Source organism: Numida meleagris, chromosome 2 (genome assembly GCF_002078875.1).
Source record: "Numida meleagris isolate 19003 breed g44 Domestic line chromosome 2, NumMel1.0, whole genome shotgun sequence".
Taxonomy (NCBI): Eukaryota; Metazoa; Chordata; class Aves; order Galliformes; family Numididae; genus Numida; species Numida meleagris.
The window spans coordinates 37995979-38010599 of NC_034410.1; the positions used below are offsets into that span (position 1 = coordinate 37995979).

Genomic DNA, 14621 nt, shown 5'->3' on the forward strand with positions numbered 1-14621 from the left:
CTGGTTAGACAGCCAGACCCAGAGAGTAGTGGTAAATTGACTTAAATCCAGCTGGAGAAGAGCCATGAGTGGTGTTCCCCAGTGGCTGCTATCAGGGCCAGCCTCAGGTAATATTTTTATTGATGATTTGGTTGAGGGAATTGAGAGCACCCTCAGTAAGTTTGCAGATGACACCAAGTCATGGGGAGGTGTTCATTTGCCTGAAGGTAGGAAGGCCCTACAGAGGGATGTGGATAGACTGGATTAATGGGATGAGGCCAATGGGACAAAGTTCGACAAGACCAAGTGCTGGGTCCTGCACTTCGGTCACAACAACCCCATGCAATGCTATAGGCTTGGGACAAAATGTGTGGAAGACTGTATGGAAGAAAAGGATCTGGGAGTACTGGTCAACTCTTGGCTCAACATGAGCCACCAGCATGCCTAGGTGGCCAGGAAGGCCAATAGCTGCCTGGCTTGTATCAAAAAAGTGCAGCTAGCAGGACCAGGGAAGTGATCGTTACCCTGTACTCAGCTCTGGTGAGGCTGCATCTCGAGTATTGTGTTCAGTTTTGGGCCCCTCACTACAAGACAGACATTGAAGCCCTGGAGTGTGTTCAGAGAAGGGCAATGAAGCTGATAAGGGGGCTGGAGCACAAGTCTTAAGAGGAGAGGCTGAGGGAACTGGGATTGTTCAATCTAGAGAAAAGGAGGCTCAGAGGAGACCTTATTGCCCCTACAACTCCCTAAAAGGAGGTTGTGGTGAGGTGGGGTTGGTATCTTCTCCCAGGTATCAGTGATAGGGTGAGAGGGAATGGCCTCAAGTTGCGCCAGGGGAGGTTCAGGGAGGGTATTAGGAAAAACCTCTGTCATGGTTTTATGATTTTTGGTTATTGGTATTCCACATCATAACCTCATGTAGTGCACTGGGAGTTAAAGAGTTAATGCTCCAGTTGTGTGGATCGTGGATAGCTGCAGGTACGTGTACCAGAACAGAAGAAGAACTACATCTTCCAGAGGACTGTTCGCTGTTCTGTTGCTGTTTTTCCGTTGACAACCTCTTCTCCAAAGGAGTGGTCAGGCACTGGAAGGGGCTGCCCAGGAATGGCATGGACTCACTTTTCCTGGAGGTCTTCAAGAAACATGTAGATATGGTACATGAGGACGTAGTTTAATGAGCAATATTTGTGCATAGACAGTTGGACAAGATGATCTAAGAGAACTTTTTCAACCTTAATGGTTCTATAATTCCATGATTCTACAATCACATAGGGCCACTTCTCTCTCCCCATCCCACCAGATGAGTCACAGCCACTCCACCGAGGCAGCAGTGAGAAGAACACTTGCCTCCAGAGCCAGATGCAGGAGTGTGAACATCTCACCTGCTTTAAAAAAGAAATGAAGAGAGGAGGGTGCAAATCCATCAGGATTTAAGGATCATGCTGCAGGATGACACACTGCTGGCATCCAGGAGCTTGACAATTTCGGCAGCATCGCAATTGGACTTTACCATAGAATGATAAAGAGAAGGTAAAGCAGTCCCAGCAAAAAGCTTTCTCTCCTCTATAGAGGAGGATTTATGGTTGGGGGTCAACAGCTGGTAGCAATCTTTAAATATTTGTCAGCTACCCCTGTTGTCTCCTGGATTTGCAGTTGCAGCTGTTGTAACCAGCAGTGCCACCTGCCTCAGAGGTCCTGCCAGGAGCCTACCTGTTTTGTTGCCTTTTTGCCTGTAGCTTCTTTTCTCCCTGATTTTTCCTACCCATTCCTCTGGCACAGGCTCATGGCTCTTCTTCCTCTCCATGATAAGAGCAGCTTTGGCACCATCCAATCCTCAGGTAGGGACAGATTGGCTGCAGCCACTTGTCCTCCACAGCCTCTCATTTTAGTTCTGAAACCAAGCTGTTGCTTCACCCGTTGTGGTGGTTTTCCCTATGGCTCTCCTCCAGTGCATAACAAATTGAATTTGGAAGGTTTTTGAATTTGCTTTCTTTCTATCCAAGCGGTTCATGCCACTGAATTCATTATCCCATACAAAAAGATCACTGCCCCACATCCATTATAGGTTTCTGTAATCCCTTCCCTAGAGGCACTGAGCAGTTTCACAGCAGGATAAAGAAACAAAGGAATCTGGTCTCACCTGGCTGTAACGAAGGTTTCAGATAAGGTATTACCTTACAATTTCCAGGTGGAGGAAAGCATGCAGGGCCCTGAATGGGATAGCCAGGATATCCATTAAATGCCAACATTAAATCTTTCATTCAGAAGTCAAGTTAGCTGTAGGCAACAGAGATTTAATGGCCCCTGTGGCATAAGAATAATCACATTGATCCACAGAGCTGTGCAGGCATGAGTTTAATGGTTCTGAAAACCAAGTGTGACATGGCTCAGAACAAAATTATTTGTGCATCAAAGAAGTAGACGCATCCAGGGCAGCATAGCAGTGCGTGATTGGAGCTTTTGCTCTGACCTGCCCACATCTGCTGAAAGGTCACCAAAATAATCTGAGCTGCAAAACATCCGTCCCTTTGTCATGGTTTTATGATTTTCAGTTATTGGTATTCCACATCATAACATCATGTACTGTATGTACCTGGTTCTCAGAAGAGAAGGACTACTACATTCCCCAGGGTACTTTGCTCCTCTGTTACCATTTCCGGCCAGAGGGAAAAGATAAAAACTTGCAGTATAAAAACTTGCAGATCACGAGACCTCGTCCTGCTATTGTTAAAAAACAGCTGCTGCTGTAAGCACTCTGTGACGACTGATCCTCACGCCTGAGAGGAGGGGGCTGCTCTGCATGCAGCGACCTCCATGAACCTTAGGGTAGAAGTGCCATAGCAGCATGTCCTCTGCTGGGGAAGCATGGGTTGTGTATTCATAATCAGTGCAGGGACATGACCTGCCCAGTCTGGTACAGCTCCAGCTGCAAGTTTCCATTGCATTTACAATGTTCTCCCATGACTTTTAAAAAATGTCACATTGTTTTGTGGTGTGAAAATTCAGGCATTCAAACATGACAGCTTTACAAGACATTTCACAGCTTTCCTGTGCCGTGTCACTTCCATGGTTTAAGGCTAACTATTATACTGAAATCCTAGTTAACAAGGATATTGCTTAAAAAAGGTATTTCCTTTAGAATGAATGTTGCAATTATGGTCTTATATTAAATTTATTTACTTGGAATCACAGAATATCTTCAGTTGGAAGGGATCCACAAGGATCATTGTGTCCGACTCATGGTTCCACCCAGGACTACTCAAAACTCAGAGCCTGTGTCTGAGAGCTTTGCTCAATGCTCTTTAACCTCTGGCAGCCTGGGGCTGTGACCACTGCCCTTGGGAGCACGTTCCAGGGCCTGACCACCTTCTGGTTTGCTTATTAATTTTAAGACTCTCATCTAATCTACTCCATCGTAAATACTTTACTGAGCACCAAGAATAAATTATAAAGATTGTATTGTAAAGAAATATAATCCAATCTGTATTTTGGATGGGGCCTTTGAGCAACCTAGTCTAAGTGGGAGGTATCCCTGCATATAGCAGGGGAGTTGGAATGAGATGATCTTAAAGGTGCCTTCAAACCCAAACCATTCTATGTTTCTATGATGGAAATTCAACGTAACCATATTTAAGGGAAAGAATGTTGGCTACAGTAGGAATTAAACTGTCCTTACAGATGTCATAATTTCAACAGATTTTATTTCTAAAAATGTGGCTTTCAATTTGTATTCTAAATTAAATTTCAGCTGAGAAAATATCCCTAAACTTTTATTGTTATAATGAAAATTGCAATTTTTAAAGAGTTCAGTTTTTGAAAAAAGTTAGGTGATAGTTATAACTATGAAGTGTACAACAATTGTGAAATGTGAATGCAAATTTTGGACGATATTTATTTCAGAAAACAAAAATTTTATTTTGTTTTTACAAAGCTTCATTTTAAATTGCCTGACCTGGATACATACCAGCCAAATTTTTTATTAGAATCTAATATTTTAATTTAATCTAAATGTTTTATTTTCTGTTGTCAAAAAATAAGCTTGTTTTGGTAAAAGACTGCTTTTTGACATATGTCCTATTCATTTCTTTCTTAATTATCAGTGTATATAATGCTATAGTTTAAATACAAGTTACTTTTTCAAAGTTTTCAACTTGAAATGACTTTTCGCTTACATTTAAATGTAATGCACAGTGGAAAAAAACAAGCCAAAACATTTCAGTCTTTTTCAATTAAAGTGAAATAATTAAGAACTTTTCATAATGATCACTTTTATCAGCTAGACCAGATTTTTTTTGGTCCAATTCTTCTTTTTCTCCATTTTGAGCTAGCAAGAATGCTGATTCTCAAAAGAACAACCTGTCTTGATCAGCTCGAGTTGTTCTTCTGATCTTTTAAAATCCCCTAATGCTGAAGACCCCTAAGTAGTGCAGTAATATTTTTTAATATCTCACTGTAACCAGACATAATGATTTTCAATAATGTTGGGTGGGTTTTTTTTGGCTCTTTGAAGATTCCTTCTTGTTATGTACTTCAAAATATACAAGTGATAGGAGTTTCCACTTGCCAACAAATGAGTTTGCTGGTAAAAGCAATTGTCATTCTCCACAGATGTGCAAATGCCACTGTGCATTGAGAAAAAAAATTCTCTTTTTTAGGGCTCTGTTATCAGTACAGATCTCCACTGCCATAGATTCAACTGGAGCATCAATTTTTGGACACAGTGTAACTTCACAACTTCAGTTAAAAGTCTGGAAAACCCAATAAGCTTGATTCTGATAATATATGAATTCTTTACAAAAGATGTGTCTATATATCTACAAAAATAAGATGTATTTTTGGAATTTTTTAAGCTCGTCTCTTTATTGGTAAATTCTCTCCATTAATTTAGTGAACCTCAATTGTCTCTGCTTTCATTTGCCTTGCTGAAGTCACACCTGATGCTTACCTGCTTGACCTGCTGTAGAGAGCGGGCCTTAGCAGGGGTTTGGACTCAATGACATCTGGAGGTCCCTTCTAGCCCCTACAATTCTGTGATTCTGTGATCTTCCACTGTGGAATTTAACTGGATTGTGGCTTCTATATTTGGTGGCAAAAGGACAAGGGTTAAGCAGCCAACTGTTACAGCAAATTTTACCTGTAATAAAAGCATGGAGTCATTACTTCCTCTCATTCTTTCTCTCTGATTTTTTTTTAAATCATCAGTAATCTCAAACAGTGTTTCAAGTCCTTAATTGACCTGTAACCTCCAGGCTCAGGAACCACAATTGCTGTCATCTTCTCATCATACCAATCACCTTATTATGAAAGGAACAGATAATGATGAAACCTTAATTTCTTCTCTTTATGTATTTCCTTTATATTTGTTTCCTACAATGGCCTTCCAAGTCTCCCAGGACAAGAGGAAGTTTTATCTCTTGGTCAACCCTTGAAAATGGTATCCTTACAAGTAAGGCAGGTGTTTAAAAAATAAATAAATAAATAAAAAGCTTTTTTTCCCTCTTCTTCTTTACCATGCAGGTAATATCTGTAAAACAGCATTATTTTATTTGATCACTGTGAAAAGATGTTTTGAATCCAGTTCCCAAATGTACCTGAGTTACGGGCAGAATGAAAACACAAAACCAGACGGTACATTTTTATTATGTATTGTGTCAAGGAATAAGCCAGAGTTATTAATGGTATTTGTTCTGGTCATAGAATTAAATCCTATTTTAATCTAAGTGGGGAGAAGGAAAATTAATACTGTTTGTTCTGAAATATGGTACTGTTCTCAACGTAGCTGAGAACAGACTGAAGTTTTCTCCTTCTGAAAAATAGTTTTCTTACTACATATTACCAATATGAATTCAATTTGCAGAGTAGCTGTAGTCCCAGAACAGTACAATCTCAAAAATAATAGCTTTCTGCTTTCCCCTTGCCAATCTCCACTCCAGCTCGTGCTGGTGCATCACAATATGTGGTGCAGAGATGCCTCCTCCCTGAACCAGCACAAAGTGCTTTGTCTATAAATCACGAAGGAATAGGCTGTGCTATCTAATCTCCTCTTTGACCTGGGTATTGCTCTAAGCACAAGAGACCATAATTTACAGTCTCTCAAGCAAGTGTGAAAGAGGTGTGTGTGTCACCTCCAGGCTTAACCAACTTAAGCTCACTTGGATGAGTCCGTTGCGCAGACCTTCTCCATCGCTGTCCATTCCAAGACAAAGGTGATTACATGAGAGGGTCAGACACCAAGCCAGCCAGGGACCTTAGCTCAACTCCTACAACATAAACTCCTGCATCTTAAATGAATGAATGGTATTGTTTCTGCCTAATTGCTTTAATCACTGGTGCAAGTTTGGGGTGAGATATGTGACCAGCATCCTGGAAACCTCACTCACTTCTGAGGTGTGGTACACCACTTTGAATTAGTGGGCTGAGTTAGAGAAGGAGCCTCTCCTAACACATTTATCTACAGTGAAATCTGAATGTCACACAACTGAGGCAGCAGTCTTCTCCCTCTGCTCATGGACTTTCTTCTTCTTTTCCTGCACTGCCTGTCAAAATTACATTCAAAATTACAAACTAGTGCCAGGAAAACCTCTCCTAACATGGCTACTTTTTTCTTCAGGTCCTAGTACCCCTTTATGATTTCTGGGCCTTATTTACTCCTGTGCATTTCACATGTCAGTCAGTTTTGTTGGTCTTCTCTTCATTCTTCCTAATATATTTTCCTTCTCAGCTGCAGCTTCAATACCTTCTTTCTGAGTTGTTTGTTTTCCACTCCTTTTCAGTTTACCTCTTCCATATACACTTCATTCAGTTTTCTGTCCTCAAATACATCTTCACCTTATGCATTTATGGTATTACTTATGACATACTCAATTTGCTTACTTTACTGTCCATATTCTGTGCTCGGTTACAGTGATGTAAACCTGGAAGGACTGCTTTGTTTCTTACCCATAGGTATGCAGCTCAGAGACGGCTAACTTAGCACTGAAAGCCTCTTTGTCATTCTGTAGTAAAAATGTTTGTGTTGCTCATTGTCTAGCATGATTTTTATTTAAGTGACCTAAGAGATCAGTTAGGAGACCAACTATTTTCTTCTGTAATGTACCATTGCTGTCAGACCCACATGATGACCAAACATCTGCAGAGAGGGACCTGGGGGTCCTGGTGGATGACAGGTTGGCTGTGAGCCAGCAGTGTGCCCCAGTGGCCAAGAAGGCCAATGGCATCCTGGGGTGCGTTAAAAGGAGCATGGCCAGCAGGTTGAGGGAGGTGATCCTCCCCTTCTACTCTGCCCTGGTCAGGCCTCACCTGGAGTACTGTGTCCAGTTCTGGGCTCCCCGGTACAAAAAAGACAGGGATCTCCTAGAGAGAGTCCAGCGAAGGGATACAAAGATGATAAAGAGCCTGGAGCACCTCTCTTATAAGGAAAAGTTGAGCGACCTGGGTCTGTTCAGCCTTGAGAAAAGAAAACTCAGAGGGGATCTTATTAATGTTTATAAATATCTAAGGAGCAGGAGGCAAAGGGATGAGGCCAGATTCTTTTCAGTAGTGCATGGTGATAGGACAAGGGGAAACGGCCACAAACTGAAGCACAGGAAGTTCTACACAAATGCGCGCAAGAACTTCTTCACAGTGAGGGTGACAGAGCACTGGAACAGGCTGCCCAGTGGGGCTGTGGAGTCTCCTTCTCTGGAGATGTTTAAGACCCATCTAGACGCCTACTTGTGCAACCTGGTTTAGGGAGCCTGCTTTGGCAGGGGGTTTGGACTTGATGATCTCTAGAGGTCCCTCCCAGCCCCTACAATTTTGTGATTCTGTGTGATTCTGTGATCTATTTCCCTGACTCGGTGGTCTGACCAGGCTTGCCCCGAACCTGTGGATTTAAAGCATCCTTCAGTTGTGTTACTGTTACCATGTTCAGTGGTATAGGTTAGGTTAAACAAATTATGACTAAATTATTAATGTTGTTGGCCAAATCCAGCCCTAGTGGCACACCTAGTTTAAGCCAAGACTGAATTGAGTCCAATATCAATAACACCTTCACAGATGTCTTTTAATGAAATACCTTAACAAATGTATTCCTTTTCTTTCCTCGACAGCATAAGAAAAGTAATTATGCTTAGAAGCTAAATCAGTTGGCTGGCTAACATGTTGACAAGTTCAATGTTAATTATGCAGCTTAAGTATATCCAAAATGGAAAAGGGTTGTAAACTACATAAGTAAGTCTGAAAGTAATACCTCCTATTTATTTTCATGGAAACTACAACAGATACAAAGAGCACAAAAACACTTTTTGACAGAGAAAATTTTCAGCTACAAACTGCTGTTTTTCAACATAGTCACCACCATTAGCTATGCATTTTTCCCAGTGATGAACAAGAGCCCGTGTGCCATGCCAGCGAAGGTGGGATACAGCGATTGTCACCACTGCTGAAACACACCACCTACCACCTCATTGTGCTCACATCTACTGTTTGGTCTCTGTAAACATTCAGCAAGTGTTGATGAATATCAATGGGTGCCATTTTTCCTGCATGGAGGAATTCAGTTCCATACCTTTGCTTCATACGCTTTTCCATGTCAGATACCATTTTGTCAGACTGCTGCTATTCTGCCTCATGGCAACAAAATTTAATAGAATATTGGTGGGAAGGTTCAGCCTCTACTGTCATATCACCAACATCTGCCTTTGAACTCATGGGGCACCATAATAAAGTAGGAGGCATTATTTTTGGAGCAGCCATGGTATAAATTGAATCCTAATATTGACACTTTTAGTAAAGCTTCTATCTTCAGTCCTCGGTGCTCCCAATCCTGAAGTCCTAACAGTGTGCTTGTCCATCTCTCCTGTCTTTCACCATCTACAATTTGGTCAGCAGTGCTTGGCAGAGCAAATAGCTGTTTAGTGTTCTGTTGGGGACATTTAGTCTACTACATGGAGCAGTCTGCAGTGAATAACTTCCACTCGACCCATGTGCCACAGGTAGCAAAGCATTTCTTAGTCCTGGCACTTGTTGGGCATTGTGCACTGCTTGCACTTTTTGAAAGCTCTTTCAGAGTTACACCACTGAGAGAGTTTGAAACCTTCTCCTAATTTACAGTCTGATGTAGTCAGGCTTGTTTTATGTCCTTTAGTTCTTGGGCCAATATAGCCTTGCTGTTTCATTAGATGCATAATTGCTGATGTTTATTCATGCCTTATTCATCAAGATCTTGTATCTCTGCCCAGTCTTCCTTTTGCTGGTGTGTATGCCAAGTTCTTTCAGAGACTTCTTCTTATGGTCCTGCTAGCTTTTCACTGCACTTCTTACAGCTCAAGCTTATCTTTGCTGTAAAATCTTCTATTGCTATGTGAGGGATAAAGTAAAAAGTAATACAACTGCCAACAGCTATTCATATGCGTAGCCTTATGTGAGTAGTGTTTAGGACTATATTCATTGTCCTTATCTACTTTGCAAAGTAAAGAATGGTTTGAGAACAGGCTCTAACAAGGTTGAGCTATATTTCTGCTGGTTATTTCTAGATGTTAGGTCTACTGTTGCTTGGATTCTGAACAAGTGTGATGTGCACAGGCTTGGGATGTTTGCATTTGCATTGAATATTCGATCTTGCTGAGCTCATCCAAAACACACAGTAATTCTAATCACTAGGTGTTACTGGGACATCCTCAAATGTGGTCTAGAGGGTAGAATCATGCTTAAAATTATGTGCTAGATAAGTCTGGATTTGAAAACAAGCTTATGTTCAGGTTCAATGGGGCATGCACAGGCTCTAGAGGACTACTTGCAGTCAATGTTACTGCCTTTTGGTACTGCTTGGTACTCTTGCTGGTGAGTAAAGGCAGCAAAGCTTTCAAAAGTCCTTGAGGACTTGTGTGATGGAAAGCCAGGGTGAAGATTCAAAGCTGTTTCTCCCAGTGACTTGTAATGCACTGCCACATCCTGCTGTTTTGCAATCAGTTACACTAAAGACAGTAGAAATTAGTCTCTGCAGAGAACCATGCTGTGCATACTAGCTGCTCAAAGTCCTTTAATAGCATTTCAGGAGTGTTACTAACTCTCTGCAGTGGGATGACTTTCATCTCTTGCGCACTGAAATGTGGAGAAGGAGTTCAATCTGGAGAGTCTGGAGGCTGAGAAAGCAGCTGGGCTGAGCCCAAGTTCCAGAGGCCTGCCAGGCAGCTGTCCTCCAAGGTGCCTGCTGCAGTTCTCGTCACTGTGTACTTGCCCTTCCCTGCCCTACTGCTCTTCCTTGATCCCCCACAGACCCAGGTGAGGGTGACGCTGAGGCGGAAGAATGTCTGTCCATCTACTGCCGGTGCTGGGATTTAAAAGTTGTCTGAAAGCAATAGGGTAAATTTTTAGTAGAGTGCATTCAGAGAGTTTTAATGAACACTAAGGTCATAGGTGGGAATTGTGGGGCTCTCAGACTCCTGAGTCACAGCAGTCTCTTAGTTCATCTCTAAAGGCTTTTAAAATGTGAGGGTTGAAAAAAACAACTGGGTAGGACGTAATGATGGGTTTTTACAGATGCTTCATGTCTCTGAGGACTGCAGTAATGGTTAGGGAGGAGAAAACAGGCGAAAAATAATGAGGAGCATTAAGAAGAATTTGTTGTGTTTTCTTTTTTTTCCTTCAGAAGTCCTGTAAAATCTATTTCACAGAGCACAAATATTAATTCATCACATTTGCTTACTATACCATTGCTACCTGACCTGCTTGTCTTTGCTGATATATGTACTACAGATACAGATTTATTTCTGCAGATAAGTATTTTTGTATTTTGATAGTAAATTTTATTTAATGAGCGACTCCCCAGGACCTAGATCTTATGATCTGATTAATTTAAATGCTTGTATGAGACTCCACTTTTGCTGTCTGGCAAAACAGATAACATAAATTTGACTCTGGAGCCAAATAAATTGAAGAATTGCACTAAATTTTCCTAAAGAGGGAAGATGGATTGTGAAACAGTGAATAATGCATACTTAGGGTATAAGATGTAAAAGAAATGAAATACTTATGAACACAGAAAGCTTGTAGCCAACAGCAGAGTCCCACGTCTGAGAATTACACACTACATATACTGCCTCAGATATACCTCTGCCCCTTTGGCAGAAACTTTAAATCAATGTGTGTGTATGACCATATGTCCTTTTGCCAGAAGATTAACAGAGAAATATAACAAATGGAAAGTAGCTATTGGTGCTAAGTTACAGTCAGCAAGCAGTAGGTTTTAGCATCTAAGATGAAACATCCCAAGTCTGACACATTGGACCTGCAGGAAGTTTTAGAAAATTTGGCTACTGTATGTCAAATGTTGTTCTGAACAGGAGAGCTGCTGACGTTGTTGTGTTCTTAAGGCACAAATGGCTCTACAAGAACATCAAAGCAAATTGCTCAGTAGCATCTATGTTTGAACAAGCACTTCTGGTGAAAATTCTGTAATAAAGGGGTTTATTGATAGCAATGGAGATTGGGAAGGAAGGCAAATCTAAGGGATCTCAACTTTCTTGTTTGTTTTATGACTTTTTTTTTCATTCTGTGTTAGTTATGTAGGATATTCTTTTGAGTAGTCTTTTTCCTAGATCCTGTTTGTTACTGGAGAGTGTTCTTGGCTGCTGTCTGCATTTTTAGCTTCAATGTAATGGTAATAGAAACATTAGAACTCCGCTTTGCAGGCCAGGAGAGCTCTCTGAAGGTCTCAACTTCAACACTACAGACATATTAAAAGTTAAGTTTTAGCAAAACTTGTTTCTAGATAAATTAGTAAACCAAGCACTGCAAATTCTATGCCTTGCAAATGATATGAAACTGTTTCTAAAAGAACATTGTTGATATTGATCAGGAGGATGATAGTGCAGAAGAGCAAGAACATTTCTTCCTTTTCTTTCCTTTGCAATCAATGGCAAAATTCTCTGACCTTCAATGAGACAAGAACTAGCTCAAATATTGAAACAGTAGCGATACGAACATAACAAATGCATAAAAAAAATATAAATCCCGGTAGATTTTTTGATTCAGTTTCATGTCACTCCAGACATATTCCAGAGAAACAACTTTACTTTTTCTGCTTTAAGCCGAGGTAGTGCATCATTGGAGAAAAGCTAAACGAGAATAATTCTTAACAGTTCATTTTTATGGTAGAAACCCAAAACAAAGGCAGATGCTCTTCAGCAAATTTTCTACTTAAAAATAGATGGAGAGTAATGCAAAAATGTTTTTTTCTTTTCCTTAATTTCTAATCATTTTCCTCATTATTCTTGGGCTACTTTCTAATAGATGTGTGGTTGCATCAGGACTACCATCATTTTTGGCTGGAAACAGTGAAATACTTCAGTTCTGCAACATCTGTGTGCAGCAGGGATTTGAAAAGAGAGCCAAGGTCCTGAAGTCTGGTTGCTTTCTTTAGCAAGAACTGTAACACCCTTGAGCCCTTTCTTGGACATCCAAGTGAAGAGCCTCTGTAGAACATTTAATGAGAGCAGCCAAAACTGAGTGCATTGGACTGCGTTCATAACTCTTTCATACTGAGAGGTGGCTCCTTAGCAAGTAGGATGTGCAAAGGCTTATATCTGTGTCTGGGTCTGTTATTCAGACGCATTTCACTGACACTAGATGTGAGCTTACAATTCATCTTTGAATTAAGTGGCTTAATCAGATATGAGATGAAAGATGAGTACAAGCTGGAAGCAGAAATGGACTGTGAGCCAGTCCAAATGCAACATTTTCTTCTTTCAAAATGTGGATTGAAAAGGAAGTTAGGATAGCATATCTAATAAGTCTAGTTTTAAAAAGCCAGAAAACCAATTTATAAACAAATTTATAGTAGGTGTCTTTCAGTTTGCATCATACTTCTTGGTTTTCTCAGCATTAATACAACATCAGAAATACTTTACAGTGTCTCTTTCTGGTGCATGCTTATTGCATGAGTTGGATATAGTCTTGTGCCTGCTGTAAGGAAACAAATGACATGATCTTTAGTGCTTAGGTTAAAAGTCACTAAAGAAAACACAAAAACAGCTTTTTAATGTCATGAGCATGAGAGACAAGAGAAGGATCTACACTGTCCTGTAAAGGGTGATTCCATTCCTTTAGTTTGTGGATATGCTGGGTCAAACTTGTATCTTCTGATAACCACAAATGTCTCTTGTTTATCTGTAGGTCTACCTCTCCTCCCTAGTACCTGTAGGAGAAGTCTAGAGGGTGTCTGAAAGGAATTGTGGCTTCCTTGTATTTTATGATTTTTGTTATCTGTATTCCACATCATAACATCATGTAAAGCACTGGGAGTTAAAGAGTTAATGCTCTAGTTCTGCAGACTGTTGATTTTCCAGGTACCTGGTTCTCAGAAGAGAAGAACTACATACCCCAGAGGACTTTGTGTTCAGAGGGAAAGATAAAACTGCTCGCAAGTCACAAGACTGTCTCTTTTTCTGCTGGTCATCCTGGCATTGCGTGTTCCTCCGCCCTTTCACCTACAGTTTAGAGTAAGGCCTTCAGTTTCGGACACTCTCTCTCTCTCATTTTATTTTATTTATTAGCCTCAGCTCCAATTATATCGTATTATACTGTGTTATCTTGCATTCCGATATCGTATTTAGCAAATGAACTTTCCTCCCCAGTTCGTTGCTGCTGTTCTGTTTTTAGGCCCATCTCCCATCTCCCTACCTTTTCCCTTTTTCCCCTTTCCCCTTTTCCTGGGGCATGGGTTTGTGAGTCCCCTGCCCCATTAGTCACAGAACTGGGCCAAACTGGCCTGCAAACCATCAACACTCCCCTCCTTTTTTGGGTCGGTGGGCCTGTGGGCCTGCTGTCCCCCTATCATGGACACAGATAGATCTAGAGATAATGCCATGACACCTTGGAAAAGAGTGTGGAAGCTCAGGAAGATGCTTTCTGGTTGATGCTGACAAACTAAACAAGGGAAATAGTGTGGGAGGATGAAGATTTTAAAGAGGTTATACTTGGAAATCAGGAATGTAAAGACAAGGAGCAGGGTAAATATAGTGAGAAGACAGTTTGCACTGGAGTTCAAGGCTTTGTTCCCCTGCTGCTTTGCTGTTCTGGCTTGTCCCTGTGCTCTGGGCCATCTCACCTTCTGCCATCAGCAAAGGTTTGATCTGTAGTGTTGAAATAAAGGACCACAAATCCTTAGTTACCTGTCCTGTTTTGAGGATGATATTTGAGCATTTTTACATGGGAAGGGAAAGAAGCTGCTGAGCCTGATCCATGGGGGAGAGAGTGCTCTGTGAGATAGTTTGAGAGTTGTTGCTTTTGGCAACCAATATTAGACATGGCCAGTAATTACTTCAGTTGCTATAGAGGAGTGCAATTTGCTTTTAATTACTGTATTAGCAAATGTATCAGTAGGGAATCCAAAAGAAAAAAAAAGTAACTGAATTTCTTTCAGTCCTGTTCTTTTTGACTCTAGGAAGGCAAAAATATTTGGACAAAAAGAAATTACTCTATAATGAGCTCCAAACAGACAGGGATTGAGAGACTGTGGGGAAAATAGTTACTCTAGGTAACAGAGAGCTGCCTTCTAGAATGCTCCTACGAAGTGGAAATAATAGCCTCTTTCCATTGTAATTTTAAAATTGTACCTCAGTGCTGTTCCTCTGATGTTTTGTGATAGATGCCAAGACTGG

At 40.9% G+C, this 14621-nt stretch overlaps 1 long non-coding RNA gene across 2 annotated transcripts in view; it reads left to right on the forward strand.

The window, feature by feature from the left end:
• Positions 1 to 14621, forward strand: part of LOC110395065 — a 60297-nt gene that overhangs the window by 18214 nt on the left and 27462 nt on the right. The window contains exon 4 of one of the 2 annotated variants that reach the window (XR_002436134.1): positions 1280 to 5469. The exons of the other annotated variant lie outside the window; for it this stretch is intronic. This is a non-coding gene — a long non-coding RNA (uncharacterized LOC110395065). Of the gene's footprint in view, positions 1 to 1279; positions 5470 to 14621 lie in introns of those variants that run through there. 2 annotated transcript variants of the gene reach the window in all.